At 42.8% G+C, this 24,029-nt stretch overlaps 6 non-coding genes across 6 annotated transcripts; all 6 read right to left on the bottom strand.

Moving 5' to 3' along the window:
• Window positions 1-12,587: 12,587 nt before the first annotated feature.
• trnaf-gaa (transfer RNA phenylalanine (anticodon GAA)) lies at window positions 12,588-12,660 on the bottom strand. The gene has a single exon. It is a non-coding gene; the product is annotated as a tRNA-Phe (tRNA).
• A 1,768-nt stretch (window positions 12,661-14,428) lies between these two features.
• Window positions 14,429-14,501, bottom strand: trnaf-gaa (transfer RNA phenylalanine (anticodon GAA)). Its single transcript has one exon. It is a non-coding gene; the product is annotated as a tRNA-Phe (tRNA).
• A 1,049-nt stretch (window positions 14,502-15,550) lies between these two features.
• trnaf-gaa (transfer RNA phenylalanine (anticodon GAA)) lies at window positions 15,551-15,623 on the bottom strand. Its single transcript has one exon. It is a non-coding gene; the product is annotated as a tRNA-Phe (tRNA).
• A 1,011-nt stretch (window positions 15,624-16,634) lies between these two features.
• On the bottom strand, window positions 16,635-16,707 carry trnaf-gaa (transfer RNA phenylalanine (anticodon GAA)). The gene has a single exon. It is a non-coding gene; the product is annotated as a tRNA-Phe (tRNA).
• A 1,852-nt stretch (window positions 16,708-18,559) lies between these two features.
• trnaf-gaa (transfer RNA phenylalanine (anticodon GAA)) lies at window positions 18,560-18,632 on the bottom strand. Its single transcript has one exon. It is a non-coding gene; the product is annotated as a tRNA-Phe (tRNA).
• A 1,776-nt stretch (window positions 18,633-20,408) lies between these two features.
• Window positions 20,409-20,481, bottom strand: trnaf-gaa (transfer RNA phenylalanine (anticodon GAA)). The gene has a single exon. It is a non-coding gene; the product is annotated as a tRNA-Phe (tRNA).
• Between the last annotated feature and the right edge of the window lie 3,548 nt (window positions 20,482-24,029).

The raw sequence follows: 24,029 nt of genomic DNA, 5'->3' as shown, positions 1-24,029 counted from the left end.
GCCTCAGTCACGCTTTCTGCCTCCATGCGTAGATCTCCTTTTTGGTCCCTAATCGGCCACACCCGTCCTCTTATGAACCTTTCATTATTTAAATGCCTGTGGAAGACTTTTGTATAACCTTTTATGTTAGCCGACAATCTATGTTCATGGTCTCTCTTTGCCCCTCTTATTTACTTTTTCACGGTACTTCCTATATTCAGCCTGGTTCTCACTTGTATTGTCAAACTGATAACTGTCATAAACCCCCTTTATCTGCTTCATTTGACCCCCTATCTCTTTCATCATCGAGGGAGCTCAGGCTTTAGATGCCCTACCTTCCCCCCTATTGGGAATCTACCAAGTCTGTACCCGAAACATCTCCTCCTTAAAGGCCACCCATTGTTCGATTATATTTTAGCCTGCCAATCTTTGATTCCAATTTACACGGGCCAGGTACGTTCTCAACCCATTAAAATTGGCCCTTCTCCTGATAAGTACTTTACTCGAGATAGCTCCTTCTCCTTTTCCATAACTAATCTAAATCTTATGATACTATGATCACCGTTCCCTAAATATGACACTGACACTTGCTCCACTTGACCCACCTCATTCAGCAAAACCAGATCCACCAATGCCTCCTTCCTCGTATCATTCTGTGTTAATATTGACACCTGTGACGTATTTGTATATTCGTCACATTTAATGTAAGATATTTGACCTGCGCATGTGTCCAAAACATGTTTTGAGGATATTGCTCTAGAGGGCTTATTTTACAAACTTCTTTACCGACAACCAGCAACCCATCTCCATTAAAGGTTGCGAAGCGAAGCTGATTTCAGTGCAGTTTTCGGTGTTCAGGATTTGTCCGCAATGTGCAATTCGTAGAAACTCAGTTAAAACACATCAAATATCAATGAGAATGTCAGGCACAGGACAGTTGGGATGGAACCGTCTCTTATAATAATTACAAAGTGTAATAGATTATGAAGTGAAAAAGCCAATCTAATCTCTCAGTCTCTCTCTGTCACTTTCTCGGTGAGTGAACGTAAACCAGCAGAAGAAGCTAAAACAAAGAACTGAGCAGTTTTGTTTGTTTCATTTTCCTTCGAGCGAGTAAAGTTGAAGAGAATGATTTCTGATTTCTGCTGGACAAATAACTGGAATGAGCAGTGTATCTGGTTCCCATTGTACCCAGTGAAACATCCACGTTTATATCTCACATTAACACTGATACCTTCCTTCGTTACGAATTATAGGAAACTTTTGGTAAGGTTCAATCACACTTCAGAAGTCCAGAAGCGCAATGGAAGGTGGACACCTCATGGTGACGTCACCGACAGGCGAGTGATGTTTGCAGGTTTACCTGGAGCTGTAAATGTATAAACTCCTTCCAATGTACAAATTCCCCTCACCAACAGAAATTCAATTCTTACTGATCTGAGACTTTGGTCATTTATGGTGATTATTCTTTGTGGAGTTAAAGCAGCAGTAAAATCCGTTTTGTGTTCTGTACATAGCCGTTCATTCAATGTAAAACATTGTCATCCGACCTACCATGAGCAATGCCACAGGGGGTATGTTAGGTTACGGACAGTTCTGCCTCCAGCAGTTGTTCTCTCGGTCACACATCCGGCATCACCTCTCGGCCCCACACTTCAGAGTCAAGCCTGAATATAAACACATTTCTGCTTCAGACTTTTACCTGAAGGTCAACAAATCACAAGTCAAGAGGAAAGGAACAAACAAATCAAATATTTAAGAATGTTAACGGATAGAAAATTCACCATAAATGACTGAGGAAAAAAGGAAGCAAACGGATCAAGATGAACAATTAGCAAAATGTAACAAATAAAGAAAGGAGAAGCGGAACCGATCAAATCGCTCTAAATCGGTATTGACAAATCTTTTTGGTTTTCATCTTAGTTTCTCCGTTAAGTTGGGGACGTGCATCTCGAAATATTTTTCGTACCATCATAAAGACAATTAGAATACAAATTTCACAAAGTAGGCCATAAACTTACTTATACGATCGCGTGTCATGTGTTTGTAAAATCTGCAATTGTTTTACCATTCTTTAAGTTTAGAGAGATGCTCTGAATATATGTTCTACATTGAAACGTAATTGGATTAATACAATAAAATGTGATAGTTTTTTTATGACTATGAAGAGCTGCTTTTCCATGTTGGATATCGCGATATATTTATTTGCGCAACTGTCATTTGTGAAATGATGGAATGTATTTATTTATATATCTGTACGGGTCAGGAAATCTCCACCGGATCATTTCCAGGAACCAGTCAAGTACTTAAATTAGTTTGTCAAACCCAAAACACCCGTTGGGAATTGCTGATTGAAAATTTGAATGGAAATCGAGACCATCACAAAGCATTGGAACAAACATACCCGCTGAGGTTTCGGGGTTACGACTGATTTATTTCTATCACTGAGTAACCGATTTTGAACAGGGTGAAGCTGCAAATCGAATGATTAGGGTCTGGGTTGGAGAAGGAACAGATGAAAGTATCAAATTTAATCACACTGATTCCACAAACACTGCACACCACATCCTTTAAACATTGTTAACTGTTTCTACATAAAACTGGAGAGGGTGTAAATAGAAAGTAACAGAAAAAAAGCTCATTAATGCATCAAATTTAATTTTGATATTGTTGCACAAACACTGAACATCTCATCCATAAAACACTGAACCGATCTAAAATCAGTCGGCAGGACCCTGAGCCACAATGAAAATGCTGTGATTTCCACCTGGTTCAGAACACGCAACTTTCTGATTTGGAGTCAGACGCGACTGTTCTTGCACCAGGCCCACAACAAGCGGCTGGAGCAGGATCCATTGGAGGGCGATCGGTGCAGACTGCCGCCGCGGCTCTCGGAATGTGAGAAACAGAAGCAGGAGCAGCCTGACCGTCTCAACCACAGCACAAGATCCCCGCTCTCCCTTTTATTTCTGAATTGATAGTGTGGCGCAATGGACAGCGTGTTGGACTTCTACTTAATGGTTGAGAGGAGACGTTCAAGGTTTGTGAGTTCGAGTCCCATCAGAGTTCGATTTCATTTCAGGGAGCTGGGTAGTGAAATTTTGCAGCAAATCCGCAACAGGATCATTAATGTCCGTCAAGGACGGGAAACTGCCCCCGACACTTCATCTCACATAAGTGGCTCCAGTCACACCCGAATTTCTGATTCTGAATCCACTCTGAGCTGGATTGGCGACACACTCTCAAGGAGGAGACTCCTCATCTGCTCAGACCGAAAGTCAATCTGCTGGACTTCCGGCTTTGTTGGACTGAATGTTCCTTCAGACAGGTTTCTAACTGGACACATGCATCCTGCTGCCGTGCGAGCATTGGTGCTTGAGGGGTCGAATTCTTGTTTGCAGTAATTCTATTCCTGTAAAACTAGCTTCTGAAGTGTAGGATGGAAAGTATCCTGGCTGAGCGGCCTCTGGCGCTGGTTTAAAGCTCCAGTTAAATCCCACAATTTGGAGATGGATCAAAATCATAGTTTGCGTCTCCAAACCGCAGCCTCCCTCCTGTAAACAAGTAATACCAAACATCTCACCTGCGATTGCAACAGCGTAGACCGGAGGAACCACATGGCAATACAAATAAGTGGATGCATTTTGGAACACGCCAATTGTACCTTCAACTCCGGTCGAAATGTTCACAAGCAAAAGGATTGTTTGATCTCGGTGAGACTCGAATTAACAACCTCGTCATTTACTGATCCTGTACTGTTATATAAGGACCGCGCACTAATCGATTGCGCCGCTGGAGCCCGGTCACTCTGATCACCTGTCCCACTCTGCTGGAAAGAATATTAAGGTCAGAGGCCCTTCCCTGTGGAAACGTGTCCAGTCACTGTGATGAAACTAATATGTGCACTTTCACTTTTAGCTTCTTTCACATCCTCTGCTCGATCGCACTGCAATCGTGCTTTCTGCGAACAGGTCAAAATGCACATTGCCAGAAATTCTATCAGTGGTAGGATTTGACCCCAGCGATTGGATTTATTGTCTTAAAGCAGTGAATTCCGTTCGCACAACGCCTCACCTGTCTTTCACGTTTTGTTTAATGCCCAAATAAATAAATTGGAGCTAATTTACGCCGTGCTGGAGTTGAGAATGCCTACGTAGTGCCCCTTTAATGAAAATGCCGATATAGTCAGTTTTCAGTGGATAGTAAAATGCCTAAGTGGCAAAGTAGAAGACGTAGTAATATGATTAAGCAAGGGTTAATTATAATCCTGCCTGCTAAGGGTTGGAACAATGGGCCCCTTCAAGGCTAATAGTGGTGTGAGTAGCTTGTCTGATGTAGAGGTCTGCTTATGCTCATCGGTTAGGGAGTCTGGTGTAGGGGTCTCTGTACAGCTCGGTGATCAATAGAAATAATGAGCTGAGCGAAGCCCTAAACATCCCAAGTTAGTAGATAAGGATGTGGGATGAACAGGTGAAGCATTCCAAGCTTGGAGATGAGGAGACATCCATCTATATCTGTCTCTGTGGTGTGATCAGCCAAGTTTAATATCTGTGATTGGCCTGCAATCATGTAACCCAGCATGGCCAACCTATGCCCGGCTTATGATTGGTGTTGACCCTTGTGTTAACAATGTTCCAACCCCTATTGATCTGTATAAACGTGTGAATTTCTGTATGTGTTTTTGTCTTGCTCTGTCAGAATCGACAAGGCTCTATCAGGAGTCAAAATCGAAGCTGCCGACCAAGTCCTGCTAATAATGTTGTGTTGAACTTTAAAGGTGTATTCGACTCAGTGTTTGCTGAACCAGACTGAGGGGTAAAGAATCCAGTTCATCAGGGTTGTTCTCCTTAGAGCAGAGAAGGTTCAGAGGAGATTTGATTGAAGTGTTCAAAGTCATGAAGGGTTCAGATAAAGTTAATAAAGAAAAGCTGTTCCCATTGGCGGAAGTGTCGACATGGACCCGATGGGCCGAATGCCCTCCTTCCGTACTGTAACCATTCTAGGATTCAAAGAAACAGAAATTAAATATCTCAAACTGCCGAAACCCGAGATCTTTAGACCTTTAGTCAAACGCCCTCCCAACTGAGCTATTTCCACCCCACTGTTAATTGATCTTTGTGTCCTTATGTTGGAACAACATAAAACCCCAGGGGGAATTGCCCCTCCCGGTCATTCTGCACTTCATATATAAACATCGCACTCATACATACTCACGCACAGTTCATATATGAACATCGCACTCATATATAAACACCCATCTTTCATATATAAACATCGCACTCATATATACTCATGCACAGTTCATATATATATGATGTGGAGATGCCGGTGATGGACTGGGGTTGACAAATGTAAAGAATCTTACAACACCAGGTTATAGTCCAACAATTTTGGACTATAGCCTGGTGTTGTAAGATACTTTACAGTTCATATGTAAACATCACACTCATATATACTCACCCACCGTTCATATATAAACATTGCACTCATATATACACACATAGTTCAGTGGTCGAATTCTCCCCTCCCACACGGGCGGCCTGGCTTCAATTACCGGCCAATGGAGAAATATTTTCATATTGCACCCATGAAATCGCCAGAATTGGGTTCAAGTTATATTGAGTTTCATTCTTCACACCATATTAAAAAAATATATTTTCTTCACATGTCGACAAACCCTCTGCATTCTGTCCTCTGGACCTCAAACATGCTTTGGAATTAAGTCAATCCTGCCTTCTGCAGCGCTGAAAAGATGTGTGAAGCAAATTAGTGAAGTTTCACTAAAAATGGTGATACAGCAGGGGTCGTCCAGGACTTCAACACGGGACCTCTCGCATGTTAATCAGTGAAACCCCTAAAGCGAGAAACATACCCATTGACCAACGAGCCTCTGGCAACAGTGAAGCCAACGTAAAATTTCACTGCCACCCACAGCCGACAAGCCATCCTTTCAAACCGCTCCTGTCAGTCCAATCGCGCTTTCTATTCCGATGTACAGCAATGTCAGGTTCTGCACTAACAATTTCAAGTCGAAAATATTAGCCTCTCTTTACCACATTCGTTTTGAATGTGCAACTTGTATAACCAAGTATGACTTTGGAGAATTAATTGCTCTAAAGCTACATCGTTGTCTCCCTCGGCATCTGCAGATTATCCACTCTACCATAAGTATATTGTACTCAAATTGTAATGTTTTCACCGTGATGGCGAAGATTCATAAAAGTGTAGACATTAGCTACGGATTAATCAGCTGGGTTGGATCTTTACTTTTCCTACCGTCTCAGTCTTTCTTTCTTTACCCTTCTCTGCTGGTGTCGCAGGTTCGATCAGCCTTAACCGTTCAAGGAAGCCTGAGAAGTTCCTCAGGGGAAAATACAGAGAGACAAGAGACAGAGACAGGGAGAGATAAAAGTACAGAAACAAATAGTATAAATGTCAAGTTCTGCGAACGAACAAAAGTTAAGATGGAGATTGGGAGAGATTCCATCACGTGTTTTGAAATTTTGCAAGAGACCATTGGGCTCCCAATTAAAAACGTCGTGATGTGAACGCAGGGCCTTAGACTGCTTGTCCACCCCGATAACGAGAAACAGCCTTCCTGAGCCAATAGTGAGTGTGTGAGTTGGTCCTGAATCGGTCCCCTTCAGTGCAGAGAGGGCCGGCAAGCGGCTGGAAGACACCGCTCGGAATGGGAATTACTTCTCTCCGGCGTCAGACGCTGGTTTCTGGAGATCACTCTGTCTGCTGCTGTTAATTCTCCTTCCGCACTCTGGGTGCTCCGTGGAGGTCGGTCCTGATTTTTTTCTTAAGGATCTGGCTCCAACTGTTTACTGTTGACGGAGCACATCTGATACCAAGTCAGTCAGACGGTGTGCAAATCACGACGCGGGTCCGTCGGCTCAGGGACTGGCGAACGGTTTTATATTGGGTCATTGTTTTAGGTATGGGCTGTTCAAAGTTTGTTATAGTAGTTATCATAATTAAGTTTGATACCATAAAAGGATTTTCCTGTTATTTTCCAGTTACACCCTCGCTAGTTTTATGTAGAATCAAGTAATTACGTTTAAGGGATGTGTGTAATCAGTGTAATTTAACTTAATACATTTAGGAATCCCCTGCCTATCCAGACTCTTACGTTAGATTTAGACCCACGCCTAGTTTGAAATGGGTTACTAACTGATATAAATAAACTAATAACTACCCGAAACCTCGACGGGGATATTTGTTCCGATACTTAGTGACGGTCCTAATTTCCATTGCAGTTCTGAATCAGCAAATCCCAGAGGCTGATGCGGGTTTGACAAACTGTTAAACAGATTGTTTTCAAAAGGAGAAAAAATCTGTGGGATGATATAAATGATGTATATTATCTTTTCCTGTTACAGATTTACAATTTATCTTTGTGTATTACTGACAGGAACGGCGATAACGGAGTCCAGTGATTGGATAACAAGCTGCACCGAGTCATTGGTCTGTGTTGCAGACCGGCTCATTGAACCTGCTCATTTCAGCTCATCAAATTTTATGCTAATGAGAAATTACTGAAATGGAGGATGGTGAATAACAGCTCGAAGAATCAACCCTCTCTACAACTGGGGACTGAGGCTTCCAGCATCCAAGGGTAACATTCTGGGCCAATATGATTCTCTGTTGCGCAAATGATTAGGGCGTTCGGCTGTTAACATTTCCATGTAACCATCGAAACCAGGACTTACCTGAGAAAGCAGGGAAGGGGAAAGAAAGATGCTGAGCATTGACAGATGTTGAATTTTGTGAATACCAGGAATGATCTGATCACCGTGCTCCTTTCAGATACTGAACATCTTGATTCCCAAGAGCTGTTCTCACTGCTCCAAACCCATTATCTCCAATCGCTCTCTCCTTCCAATCGTTGCACACGTTGCTTAGCTTTCAAATGGTGTATGTTTTCACACTGGGATTTGATGTGAAGAAAGCCGTGCTGTGATAACCTGGGGCTATTGACGAGATGCAATGGAACAAGATACAGGAAAGGTTAATAATAACACTTCTTGTTCTGCCATCGTGAGCCCCATTTAAAGACTGACAATATTTGAAGTGTCATGTAGCAGGATTGGTTCCAAATCTTGCAAGTCTTGAGAGAAATGACAATATAACGTCTCGCTGAATTTGCGCATCGTCATGACTTTAGAAAAGTTGGCAAATTACGCAAGTGCGTTATGTATCGGTACAAGACTAAAGAACTAAGTGTTTCTGAGTGTTAAAGCACCAGTGTGTTGAGAAGGCTGTGATTAATCAAGATCGAGCTTTCCACTCAGTGGAAGGACTTTGGTTGGTACCAGCAGCGACAAATTCATAGTCTTTGATCTGGGAATCAAATCCGGACATCCGCATTGATACCGAATCCTAACCATTAGATGAACAGGAAACGCTGCTACACCATCCTGCAAGCAGAGCAACACGGGGGCAAAGGACCAGGAGTAGGCCATTCAGCCCTTCGAGCTTATTCCGCCATTCAATCAGATGATGGTTGATCTGCATCTTAACTCCAGCTACCCGCCTTGGCGACATAACCCTTAATACATTTGCCGAACAAAAATAGATCAATCTCAGTTTTGAAATTTTCAATTGATCCCCAGCCTCAACAGCTTTTTGGTGGGAGAGTTCCAGATTTCCACTGCCCTTTCTGTGAAGAAGTAGTTTCTGGCATCACCCCTGATCTGCCTGGCTCGAATTCTACAGCTATGCCCCCTTGTTCTTGACTCCGCCAGAAGAGAAAAAATGTTTCTCTCTGTCCATACTATGAACTCCTGTGATCATCTTGACTGCCTCAATTGGACAACCCGTTAATACTCGATGTCTAATGGAATGCAAGTCTGTGTAATCTGTCCTCAAAATTAAATTATTTTAGCCTGGTATCATTCTGGTGAATCTGCGTTGCACCCATTTTAAGGCCAATATATCCTTCGTGAGGTGCAGTGCCCAGAACGGAGCAGAGTACACTAAATGGGTTCTATTCAGAACTCTGTGCAGCTGCATCATAACTGTCACCCCTTTGCGTTCCATTATCTTTTCAAGTTTTTTGTATCTGTGAACTAGATTTTCGTGATTTGGGCCCCCAAATATTTCTGCTCATTTACAGTTCCCAGCTTCTCACCATTTATTAAAAAAACTCTGATCGACCTTTTTTATGTCCAAAGTGGCTGGCCTCACACTTTCCGACATTGAATTGCATTGGCCACAGTTTTGAAAGGTAATGAACTGAAACCCTTCGGAATGTGAATACAATGTTATGTTTCCAAAATAAAAGGAGTGACATTCATTGTAGAAACAGTCTGGTGTCGCTCACTGCAGAAATATCCATGTCCTGTGAAGACAAGCGGCTCTCCTGCAACCTTCGGACCTTGTCTGTCAAGAAGAATTCTGATTTCCGTGCAGCCAATCACAGGTTAAATGTTGGAAGATCGGCCGTGCTCAGCTGGCCATCTGAACCGAGCATTTCTTTTGCAATCAAAATACACATCAGAAACCAGAAAAAGCAAGACAATGTATCTTGAAGTAAAAGCTCCCTTACCGTTACTTTGTGGGCTCGAACCACCACCCCTTTTGTTAATAGTCAAACGCGCAAACCGATTGCGCCAAAGAGACTGGCCACATTTCTATTTGAACCATTAATTCAACCAGCTACAAATTCAGGTTGTAGCGATCAATACAACATCTCTGCACTATCAGTTTAATTTTCCAAAATAAACGGCGTGAAGTTTGCACGAGTGAAAATTTTTGCCGTATTATTTCTGAACAAAAAACTCATCTTGCCATTAAACTCCTGCATGTTGGAAGACTCAGTCCCTTCGTGGGAGAAAGGATTGTTTTATCGAGCTGTGATTCGCCATTCTCTATTCCATTAATATTCAGGTTTGCTGAAAATGAGATGAGATGAAATGAGCAGGTCCGACGATCAGGTCTGTGACACTACACGATATCGACAAAGTTGTCTCTTGCACTTACGGTGATGCGGACGGCAGTTCTCACACTTAAACCAGTAACTATGATGTTAAGAAAAAATGCGGCCGAGAAATACTCGATTTCTGCGCGGCGACACTGGGCCAGAGTAAAGTTCAGTTAATGTGATTGCCGACTGGATAGAGGGTGGATTTGGAACTCCTGTGCGGCTGCGCTGCGCATTGTCCAGATCTGCTTGGAGCGATATTCACTTCAATTCTTCACTTACGGGACAGTTTGATTCTCAGTTTCTTTTTCGCTGGTGCTTGGTGAGATTTCAAAAGTTGAAAGCGACCCGTACCGACCCCAAACTCATCATTTACACGCTGATAGATACAAGGAGGTCACACTCTTCACTTCAGTGAGATGAAAACCGAGAGCGATTTCACGGTCGAATGCAAAGGCGAACAAATCTCACGAAAAGAAAGTGCAGGTCATTGAGGTGACTTCAAAGTCCTGATTGTTCACACAGAACTTCTTACCAAAGCGTTTGAGATTCTGGTGGAGCGATTTGGGGACTTCGTTTCCCTCTTCGCAAAAGTTTGATCCGCAGGTCAAGATCAAAAGTCAAGAGCAGAATGAGACGCCTTCCTGAAATTTGAGAACTCGGGAAGCAGACTTTACAGCAAGGTCCTGTTATTTGTGAAAAAGCAGATAAAACATTCATTCCCGAACGATCCAGAATCCTATCAGCTCTAAATCAACGGTGACCCCGGGGTTTGAACACGCAGCCTTCTTCTGGCGCAATATGGACAGAAGCAGGAAGGTGAAAAGTGGGAATTGATAGATTAAGTGAGTGGGCAAAACTGTGGCAAACAGAGTTCAATGTAGGAGCGAGCGAGGTCATCCACTTCAAATCTAAGAAAGATATATCAGAGTATTTTCTAAATGGTGAGAAACTAGGAACAGTGGAGAGTCAGAGAGATTTAAGGGTCCAAGTACAGAAACCGCGACCAACCAACAGACAGATACAAAAATTAATTAAACAGCCGAATGTGCCCTTAGTACGGCCGGTTAACTCATTCGCTTAAAATGTACCGTAATGTCATGATCACGGATTCAATTCTTGTAATTTACTTTATTTATTTCGGGTTTTTGTAACTTTTAAAATCGAAGTTTTACGAAAAAAAACACAGACAAATTCACGGGGACAGTCCTTTAAATTACATCCATTGTAACTTTACCCCTCGGCCGGAGAAACACGTCTTTCTTTTTATTTATCTTTGTCCTGTTTGCAGAAAACGCTTAACTCGCGGCCAGTTCACAAATGATCATCAGCAGCAACAGACAGACAGAGCGGGTCTGACCGCCCCGAGATGTGGAAAAAGGATCAGTTCAGGACAAATGCATCAAATCAAATAGTCACCCGGCACCGAGAGTGAGAAAACCAAAAGAAAAAGGCAGAAGGCAACAGAGAAATAAAAGCCAAATACAGACGATAGAAATATTTCTATTCCTTGATGCCTCTGTATTCCATCGCCCTCCTGTTCATTCCGAAATTCATATAAAAACATCGCACCCAGAGATACAAAGCTACAGTTCATATACAAACATAACTCTCATATATACACACCCACAGTTCATATATAAACAACGCACTCATGTATGCACTCCCGCAGATCATATGTAAATATTGCACTCATATATACACAACCATTGTTCATATATAAACATCGCACTCATATATACACACTCACAGTTCATATATAAACATCGCACTCATATATACACACCCACAGTTCATATATAAACATCGCACTCATATATAGACACCAAGAGTTCATATATAAACATCGCACTCATATATACACACCCACAGTTCATATATAAACATCGCACTCATATATACACACCCACAGTTCAGATATAAACATCGCACTCATATGAACACACTCACAGTTCATATATAAACATCACACTCATATATACACACCCACAGTTCATATGTGAACATCGCACTCATATATACACACCCACAGTTCATATGTGAACATCGCACTCAAACATAAACACCCACAGTTCATATATAAACATCACACTCAAATATACACCCCCACAGTTCATGTGTGAACAGCGAATTCATATATAGACTCCCACACTTTATAAAACAACAGCGCACTCTTACTACACACGCACTTAATATCTACCCAAAGCCCTGTTTATAGTTCTCATTAAAATCTGAACACTGAAAGTTTAACTGTTTTCCAGATACTGTCCGTCCTGTTCTGTATTTTCAGCTTTAAATTTGCTGACGTACGGCAAAGGGAGCGCGATATCGGTCCTGGTGGTGAAAGCTGCTTCGACGGAGGAGTCAGTGCCTTGGAACTGGCCGGGAGTTTAACGTTCTTGTGTCACACGAACTGTCTGAAAGGCGCGGATTCACATGAAGATCATCAGCGCGGTGCCGACACCTGGTGCTGCAATGTTAGCGGCACTGAGAGTGACAAAACCAAGAGAAAAAAGCAGAAGGTATGAGAGAAATCAAAGCCAAATATAGACACCATAAATATTTCCCATCCTTGATGCCTCTCGATTCCATCACCAATTCTTCAGTGGCGGGTATCAAATTTTACTGTAAATAAATGCGAGAATCGAAGCAAGGAAGAAGAAACGAAATAACCAAAAACTGCCGAAACTCGGAATTGAACCAAAGACCTTTAGATCTTCAGTTCAACGCTCACCCAACTGAGCTATTTCGGCCCCTTGTCAAAAATTTACTTTATGTCATTGTCTTGGAAGAAAATATAAAACCAGGAGGCATTTCCCGTCCTGTTCATTCCGCAATTCGTTTAAAAAATCGCACTCATAGATACACACCCACAGCACATATATAAACATCACACTCATATACACAAACCCAGAGTTCATATATAAACATCGCACTCATATATACACACCCACGGTTCAGATATAAAGAGCGCACTCACATATACACACCCACAGCTCATATATAATGATCGCACTCATATATACACACCCACAGTTCATATAAATATCACACTCATCGATACACACCCACAGCTTATAAAACGACAATGCATTCATACATCCACATCCAGTTCATTGAAGGGAGATCGGCACCGACTGCCGATTGAGCTCTCGGATGGGACAGGCGGAAGCAACAGAAACCGAACAAACTCTGGATCTCATCCTCAACACAGACCGGTGGATCCACCTGTGAAGTTACACCGTACTTTGATAGCATGGACGGTAACGGGTTCTGAGAAGGCATCAGGACGTCTAATGGCTTCTGAGTGGCGATCCATTTGGGCAAGGGGATCTCAGAGAGGGGAAGGGATAGTCAGAGGGCATCAGAGAGTGCAATGGGGCTCAGAGCGGCGTAGGGACAGTCAAAGGGTATCAGAGAGTGTAATGGGGCTCAGAGAGGGTAAGAGACAGTCAGAGGGTATCAGAGAGTATATTGAGATCTCACAGAGGGGAAGGACTGCCAGAGGGTATCAGAGAGTGTAAGGACGCTCAGGGCGTATCAGTGGGTGAGGGGCACTCAGCGGGTATCAGAGAGTGTAAAGGGCGCTGACAAGGTTCAAAGAGGATAATGGACTCTCTGAGAGAAGATGAGGAGCTCAGGGAGAATCAAAGAGGGTAAGTTGGGCTCAAGAGATATCAGATAGGCGAATGGATCCAGAGTTGGCATCCGCTTAATATTATAAACATCGCACTCATGTATACACTCCCATTGTTCATATATAAACATCGCACTCAGATATACATACCCACAGTTCATATATAAACATCGCACTCATATATACACACCCACCGTTGATATGTGAACATCGCACTCATATAGACACACCCACAGTTCATATATAAACATCACACTCATATATACACTCCCATAGTTCATACATAAACATCACACTCATTTTTACACCCCCACAGTTCATGTGTGAACATCGAATTCATATATAGACTCCCACACTTTATAAAACAACAGCGCACTCTTACTACACACGCACTTAATATCTACCCAGAGCCCTGTTTATAGTTCTCATTAAAATCTGAACACTGAAAGCTTAACTGCTTTCCAGATACTGTCCGTCCTGCTTTGTATTTTCAGCGTTAAATTTGCTGACGTACGGCAAAGGGAGCGCGATATCGGTCCTGGCGGTGAAAGCTGCTTCGACGGAGGAGTCGGTGTCCTGGAACTGGCCGGGATTGGAACGTTCTTGTGTCACACGAAGTGTCTGAAAGGCGCGAATACACTTGAAGATCATCAGCGCGGTGCCGACACCTGGTGCTGCAATGTCAGCGGCACTGAGAGTGAAAAAACCAAGAGAAAAAAGCAGAGGGTATGAGAGAAATCAAAGCCAAATAAAGACGCCATTAATATTTCCCATCCTTGATGCCTCTCGATTCCATACCGAATCCTTCAGTGGCTGGTCTCAAATGTTATGATGAAGAAATGCGAGAATCGAAGCAAGGAAGAAGAAACTAAATAACCAGGAACTGCCGAAACTCGGGATTGAACCAAGAACTTTTAGATCTTCAGTCTAACGCTCTCCCAACTGAGCTATTTCGGCCCCTTGTCAAAAGTTTACTTTATGTCATTGTCGTGGAAGAAAATATAACCCCAGGGGGCATTTCCCCTCCTGTTCATTCCGCAATTCATTAAAAAAATCGCACTCATACACACACGCACAGTTCATATATAATCATCGCACTCATAGATACACACTCACAGCTCATACATAAAGATCACACTCATATATAAACACCCACAGTTCATATATGAACATTGCACTCATATATACACACCCACAGTTCATATATAAACATCACACTCATATATACACACCCACAGTTCATATGTGAACATCGCACTCATACATACACACCCACAGTTCATATATCAATATCACACTCATATATACACACCCACAGTTCATATGTGAACATCGCACTCAAATATACACACCCACAGTTCATATCTTAACATCACACTCAAATATGCACCCCCACAGTTCATATATAAACATCACACTCAAATATACACACCCACAGTTCATGTGTGAACAGCGAATTCATATTTTGACTCCCACACTTTATAAAACAACAGCGCACTCTTACGACACACGCACCTAATATCAACCAAAAGCCCTCTTCATAGTTCTCATTAAAATCTGAACACTGAAATTTTAACTGTTTTCCAGATATTGTCCGTCCTGTTCTGGATTTTCAGCGATACATTTGCAGAATTACGGCAAAGGGAGCGCGATATCGGTCCTGGTGGTGAAAGCTGCTTCGACGGAGGAGTCAGTGCCTTGGAACTGGCCGGGAGTTTAACGTTCTTGTGTCACACGAACTGTCTGAAAGGCGCGCATTCACATGAAGATCATCAGCGCGGAGCCGACACCTGGTGCTGCAATGTTCGCGGCAAAGAGAGTGACAAAACCAAGAGAAAAAGGCAGAAGGTATGAGAGAAATCAAAGCCAAATATAGACACCATTAATATTTCCCATCCTTGATGCCACTCGATTCCATCACCAATTCTTCAGTTGCGGGTATCAAATGTTACTGTAAATAAATGCGAGAATCGAAGCAAGGAAGAAGAAACTAAATAACTAAAAACTGCCGAAACTCGAAATTGAACCAAGGACCTTGAGATTTTCAGTCCAACGCTCTCCCAACTGAGCTATTTCGGCCCTTTGTCAAACATTTACTTTATGTCATTGTCTTGGAAGAAAATATAAATCCAGGAGGCATTTCCCCTCCTGTTCATTCCGCAATTCGTATAAAAAATCGCACTCATAGATACACACCCACAGCACATATATAAACATCACACTCATATACACAAACCCACATTTCATATATAAACATCGCACTCATATATACACACCCACAACTCATATATAAAGAGCGCACTCATATATAGACACCCACAGTTCATATATAAATATCACACTCATATATACACACCCACAGTTCATATATAAACATCACACTCATATATACACACCCACAGTTCATATATAAATATCACACTCATATATAAACACCCATCGTTCATACATAAACATCAAACTCATATATACACACCCACAGTTCATATATAAACATCAAACTCATATTTCCACACCCACAGTTCATGTGTGAACATCGAATTCATATATAGACTCCCACACTTTATAAAACAACAGCGCACTCTTACTGCACACGCCCTTAATATCTACCCAAAGCCCTGTTTATAGTTCTTATTAAAATCTGAACACTGAAAGCTTAACTGTTTTCCAGATACTGTCAGTCCTGTTTTGTATTTTCAGCTTTAAATTTGCTGAAGTCCGGCAAAGGGAGCGCGATATCGGTCCTGGTGGTGAAAGCTGCTTCGACGGAGGAGTCGGTGTCCAGAAACTGGCCGGGATTGGAACGTTCTTGCGTCACACGAAGTGTCTGAAAGGCGCGGATTCACATGGAGATCATCAGCGCGGTGCCGACACCTGGTGCCGCAATGTTAGCGGCACTGAGAGTGACAAAAACAAGAGAAAAAGGCAGAAGGTATGAGAGAAATCAAAGCCAAATGTAGACACCATAAATATTTCCCATCCTTGATGCCTCTCGATTCCACCCCCAATCCTTCAGTGGCCGTTATCAAATTTTACTGCAAATAAATGCGAGAATCGAAGCAAGGAAGAAGAAACTAAATAAGCAGGAAATGCCGAAACTCGGGATTGAACCAAGGGCCTTTAGATCTTCAGTCTAACGCTCTCCCAACTGAGCTGTTTCGGCCCCTTGTCAAAAGTTTACTTTATGTCATTGTCGTGGAAGAAAATATAACCCCAGGGGACATTTCCCCTCCTGTTCATTCCGCAATTCATAAAAAAAAATCGCACTCATATATACACACCCACAGCTCATATATAAAGATCGCACTCATATATACACACCCACAGTTCATATATAAACATCGCACTCATCGATACACTCCCACAGTTTATAAAACCACAACGCATTCATCCATCCACATCCAGTTCATTGAAGGGAGATCGGTACCGACTGCCCATCGAGCTCTCGGATGGGACAGTCGGAAGCAACAGCAACCGAAAAAACTCTGCATCTCATCCTTAACACAGACCGGTAGATCCACCTGTGAAGTTACACCGTACTTTGATAGCAAGGACGGTAACGGGTTCTGAGAAGGCATCAGGATGTCCAATGGCTTCTGAGTGGCGATCCATTTGGGCAAGGGGATCTCAGAGAGGGGAAGGGAGAGTCAGATGGCATCAGAGAGTGTCATGGGGCTCGGAGAGGGTGAGGGACAGTCAGAGGGTATCAGAGAGTATATTGAGATCCCACAGAGGGGAAGGAGTGCCAGAGGGTATCAGAGAGTGTAAGGACGCTCAGGGCGTATCAGTGGGTGAGGGGCACTCAGCGGGTATCAGAGAGTGTAAAGGGCACTGACAAGGTTCAAAGAGGATAATGGACTCTCTGAGAATATCAGAGAAGATGAAGAGCTCAGGGAGAATCAAAGAGGGTAAGGTGGGCTCAGGAGGTGTCAGATAGGCGAATGGATCCAGAGTTGGCATCCTCTTAATATTACAAACATCGCACTAATGTATACACTCCCATTCTTCATATATAAACATCGCACTCATGTATGCACTCCCGCAGATCATATATAAACATCGCACTCATATATACACACCCACAGTTCATATATAAACATCGCACTCATATATACACACCCACAGTTCATATGTGAACATCGCACTCATATATACACACCCATAGTTCATATATAAACATCACACTCATATATACACACCCACAGTTCATATATAAACATCACACTCATATATACACACCTACAGTTCATATATAAAAACATCAAACTCATACATACACATCCACAGTTCATATATAAACATCAGACTCATATATACGGACCACCAGTTCATATATAAATATCGCACTCATATATAAACACCCATCGTTCATATATAAACATCAAACTCATATAGACACACCCACAGTTCATATGTGAACATCGCACTCATATATACACACCCACAGTTCATGTGTGAACATCGAATTCATTTATAGACTCCCACACTTTATAAAACAACAGCGCACTCTTACTACACACGCACTTAATATCTCCCCAAAGCCCTGTTTATAGTTCTTATTAAAATCTGAACACTGAAAGCTTAACTGCTTTCCAGATACTGTCCGTCCTGTTTTTTATTTTCAGCGTTAAATTTGCTGACGTACGGCAAAGGGAGCGCGATATCGGTCCTGGTGGTGAAAGCTGCTTCGACGGAGGAGTCGGTGTCTCGGAACTGGCCGGGATTGGAACGTTCTTGTGTCACACGAAGTGTCTGAAAGGCGCGAATACACTTGAAGATCATCAGCGCGCTGCCGACACCTCCTGCTCCAATGTCAGCGGCACTGAGAGTGAAAAAACCAAGAGAAAAAAGCAGAAGGTATATGAGAAATCAAAGCCAAATAAAGCCGCCATTAATATTTCCCATCCTTGATGCCTCTCGATTCCATCCCCAATCCTTCAGTGGCTGGTGTCAAATGTTAGTGTGAAGAAATGCGAGAATCGAAGCAAGGAAGAAGAAACTGAATCACCAGGAACGACCGAAACTCGGGATTGAACCAAGAACCTTTAGATTTTCAGTCTAACGCTCGCCCAACTGAGCGATTTCAGCCCCTTGTCAAAAGTTTACTTTATGTCATTGTCGTGGAAGAAAATATAACCCCAGGGGGCATTTCCCCTCCTGTTCATTCCGCAATTCATTAAAAAAAATCGCACTCATACACACACCCACAGTTCATATATAAAGATCGCACTCATATATACACACCCACAGCTCATATATAAAGATCACACTCATATATAAACACACACAGTTCATATAAGTATCACACTCATCAATGCACTCACACAGTTTATAAAACCACAACGCATTCAGACATCCACACCCAGTTTATTGGAGGGAGATCGGTTCCGACTGCCGATCGAGCTCTCGGATGGGACAGGCGGAAGCAACAGCAACCGAACAAACTCTGGATCTCATTCTTAACACAGACCGGTAGATTCACCTGTGAAGTTACACCGTACTTTGATAGCAAGGACGGTAACCGGTTCTGAGAAGGCACCAGGACGTCCAATGGCTTCTGAGTGGCGATCCATTTGGGCAAGGTGATCTCAGAGAGGGGAAGGGACCGTCAGAGGGCATCAGAGAGTGTAATGGGGCTCAGAGAGGGGAAGGGACAGACAGAGGGCATCAGAGAGTGCAATGGGGCTCAGAGAGGGTAAGGGACAGTCAGAGGGTATCAGAGAGTATATTGAGATCTCACAGAGGGGAAGGACTGCCAGAGGGATTCAGAGAGTGCAAGGACGCTCAGGGCGTATCAGTGGGTGAGGGGCACTCAGCGGGTATCAGAGAGTGTAAAGGGCGCTGACAAATTTCAAAGAAGATAATGGACTCACTGAGCGTATCAGAGAAGATGAGAAGCTCAGGGAGAATCAAAGAGGGTCAGGTGGGCTCAGGAGGTATCAGATAGGCGAATGGATCCAGAGATGTCATCCTCTTAATATTATAAACATCGCACTCACGTATACACTCCCATTGTTCATATATAAACATCGCACCTACGTATGCACTCCCGCAGATCATATATAAATATTGCACTCATATACGAACTCCAATTGTTCATATGTAAACATCGCACTCATATATACACACCCACAGTTCATATATAAACATCGCACTCATATATACACACTCACAGTTCATATGTGAACATCGAACTCATATATACACACCCACAGTTCACATATAAACATCACATTCATATATACACACCCACAGTTCATATATAAACATCGCACTCATATACACACACCCACAGTTCATGTGTGAACATCGAATTCATATATAGACTCCCACACTTTATAAAACAACAGCGCACTCTTACTACACACGCCCTTAATATCGACCCAATGCCCTGTTTATAGTTCTCATTAAAATCTGAACACTGAAAGTTTAACAGCTTTCCAGATACTGTCCGTCCTGTTTTGTATTTTCAGCGTTAAATTTGCTGAAGTACGGCAAAGGGAGCGCGATATCGGTCCTGGCGGTGAAAGCTGCTTCGACGGAGGAGTCGGTGTCCAGAAACTGGCCGGGATTGGAACGTTCTTGTGTCACACGAAGTGTCTGAAAGGCGCGGATTCACATGAAGATCATCAGCGCGGTGCCGACACCTCGTGCTGCAATGTTAGCGGCACCGAGAGTGAAAAATCCATGAGAAAAAAGCAGAAGGTATGAGAGAAATCAAAGCCAAATATGGACGGCATAAATATTTCCCATTCTTGATGCCTCTCGATTCCATCCCCAATTCTTCAGTGGCGGGTATCAAATGTTCCTGCAAATAAACGCGAGAATCGAAGCAAGGAAGAAGAAACTAAATAATCAGGAACCTGCCGAAACTCGGGATTGAACCAAGGACCTTTCGATCTTCAGTCTAACGCTCTCCCAACTGAACTATTTCGGCCCCTTTTCAACAATTAACTTTATGTCATTGTCTTGGAAGAAAATATAACTCCAGGAGGCATTTCCCCTCCGGTTCATTCCGCAATTCATAGAAAAAATCTCATTCATATATACACACCCACAGCTCATATAAAAAGATCGCACTCATAAATACACACCCACAGCTCATATAAATATCACACTCATCGATACACTCTCACAATTTATAAAACCACAACGCATTCATACATCCACATCCAGTTCATTGGAGGGAGATCGGTACCGACTGCCCATCGAGCTCTCGGATGGGACAGGCGGAAGCAACAGCAACCGAACAAACTCTGCATCTCATCCTTAACACAGACCGGTAGATCCACCTGTGAAGTTACACCGTACTTTGATGGCAAGGACGGAAACGGGTTCTGAGAAGGCATCAGGACGTCTAATGGCTTCTGAGTGGCGATCCATTTGGGCAAGGGGATCTCAGAGAGGGGAAGGGAGAGTCAGATGGCATCAGAGAGTGTAATGGGGCTCGGAGAGGGTGAGGGACAGTCAGAGGGTATCAGAGAGTATATTGAGATCTCACAGAGGGGAAGGAGTGCCAGAGGGTATCAGAGAGTGTAAGGACGCTCAGGGCGTATCAGTGGGTGAGGGGCACTCAGCGGGTATCAGAGAGTGTAAAGGGCGCTGGCAAGGTTCAAAGAGGATAATGGACTCTCTGAGAATATCAGAGAAGATGAAGAGCTCAGGGAGAATCAAAGAGGGTAAGGTGGGCTCAGGAGGTGTCAGATAGGCGAAAGGTCCAGAGTTGGCATCCTCTTAATATTATAAACATCGCACTAATGTATACACTCCCATTCTTCATATATAAACATCGCACTCATGTATGCACTCCCGCAGATCATATATAAATATCGCACTAATATATACACACCCACAGTTCATATGTGAACATCGCACTCATATATACACACCCACAGTTCATATATAAACATCACACTCATATATACACACCCACAGTTCATATATAAACATCACACTCATATATACACACCCACAGTTCATATATAAACATCACACTCATATATACACACCCACAGTTCATATATAAACATCGCACTCATATATACACATCCACAGTTCATAGATAAATATCACACTCATATATACACACCCACAGTTCATATGTGAACATCGCACTCAGAAATACACACCCACAGTTCATATGTGAACATCGCACTCATATATATACACACCCATAGTTCATATATAAACATCACACTCATATATAAATACCCACAGTTCATATATAAATATCACACTCATATATACACACCCACAGATCATGTGTGAACATCGCACTCATATATACACATCCACAGTTCATTTATAAACATCAGACTCATATATACGGACCCACACTTCATATATAAATATCACACTCATAAAAACACACCCACAGTTCATATATAAACATCGCACTCATATATGCACACCCACAGTTCATATGTGAACATCGAACTCATATATACACACCCACAGTTCACATATAAACATCACATTCATATATACACACCCATAGTTCATATCTTAACATCGCACTCATATATACACACCCACAGCTCATATATAAAGATCACACTCATATAAAAAAACCCACAGTTCATATATAAACATCGCACTCATATGTACACACTCACAGTTCATATATAAACATCGCACTCATATATACACACCCACAGTTCATATATAAACATCGCACTCATATATACACACCCACAGTTCATATATAAACAGCACACTCATATATACACACTCACAGTTCATATATAAACATCACACTCATATGTACACACCCACAGTTCATATATAAATATCACACTCATATGCACCCCCACAGTTCATGTGTGAACAGCGAATTCATTTATAGACTCCCACACTTTATCAAACAACAGGGCACTCTTACTACACACGCACTTAATATCTCCCCAAAGCCCTGTTTATAGATTTCATTAAAATCTGAACACTGAAAGCTTAACTGCTTTCCAGATACTGTCCGTCCTGTTTTGTATTTTCAGCGTTAAATTTGCTGACGTACGGCAAAGGGAACGCGATATCGGTCCTGGCGGTGAAAGCTGCTTCGACGGAGGAGTCGGTGTCCAGGAACAGGCCGGGATTGGAACGATCTTGTGTCACACGAAGTGTCTGAAAGGCGCGAATACACTTGAAGATCATCAGCGCGCTGCCGACACCTCCTGCTCCAATGTCAGTGGCACTGAGAGTGAAAAAACCAAGAGAAAAAAGCAGAAGGTATGAGAGAAATCAAAGCTAAATAAAGACGCCATTAATATTTCCCATCCTTGATGCCTCTCGATTCCATCCCCAATCCTTCAGTGGCTGGTGTCAAATGTTACTGTGAAGAAATGCGTGAATCGAAGCAAGGAAGAAGAAACTAAATAACCAGGAACGACCGAAACTCGGGATTGAACCAAGGATCTTTAAATTTTCAGTCTCACGCTCGCCCAACTGAGCTATTTCAGCCCCTTATCAAAAGTTTACTTTATGTCATTGTCGTGGAAGAAAATATAACCCCAGGGGGCATTTCCCCTCCTTTTCATTCCGCAATTCATTAAAAAAAATCGCACTCGTACACACACGCACAGTTCATATATAAACATCGCACTCATATATACACACCCACAGCTCATATATAAAGATCACACTCATATATAAACACCCAAAGTTCATATAAGTATCACACTCATCGATGCACTCACACAGTTTATAAAACCACAACGCATTCATACATCCACACCCAGTTTATTGGAGGGAGATCGGTTCCGACTGCCGATCGAGCTCTCGGATGGGACAGGCGGAAGCAACAGCAACCGAACAAACTCTGGATCTCATTCTTAACACAGACCGGTAGATTCACCTGTGAAGTTACACCGTACTTTGATAGCAAGGACGGTAACGGGTTCTGAGAAGGCACCAGGACGTCCAATGGCATCTGAGTGGCGATCCATTTTGGCAAGGTGATCTCAGAGAGGGGAAGGGACCGTCAGAGGGCATCAGAGAGTGTGATGGGGCTCAGAGAAGGGAAGGGACAGTCAGGGGGCATCAGAGAGTGTAATGGGGCTCAGAGAGGGTAAGGGACAGTCAGAGGGTATCAGAGAGTATATTGAGATCTCACAGAGGGGAAGGACTGCCAGAGGGATTCAGAGAGTGCAAGGACGCTCAGAGCGTATCAGTGGGTGCGGGGCACTCAGCGGGTATCAGAGATTGTGAAGGGCGCTGACAAATTTCAAAGAAGATAATGGACTCACTGAGCGTATCAGAGAATATGAGAAGCTCAGGGAGAATCAAAGAGGGTCAGGTGGGCTCAGGAGGTATCAGATAGGCGAATGGATCCAGAGATGGCATCCTCTTAATATTATAAACATCGCACTCATGTATACACTCCCATTGTTCATATATAAACATCGCACCTACGTATGCACTCCCGCAGATCATATATAAATATTGCACTCAGATATGAACTCCAATTGTTCATATATAAACATCGCACTC

The sequence above is a fragment of the Heptranchias perlo genome, chromosome 20 (assembly GCF_035084215.1).
Source record: "Heptranchias perlo isolate sHepPer1 chromosome 20, sHepPer1.hap1, whole genome shotgun sequence".
Taxonomy (NCBI): Eukaryota; Metazoa; Chordata; class Chondrichthyes; order Hexanchiformes; family Hexanchidae; genus Heptranchias; species Heptranchias perlo.
Note: the sequence above shows the minus strand (reverse complement) of the source record. Positions and strands in the feature narration are given on the sequence as shown.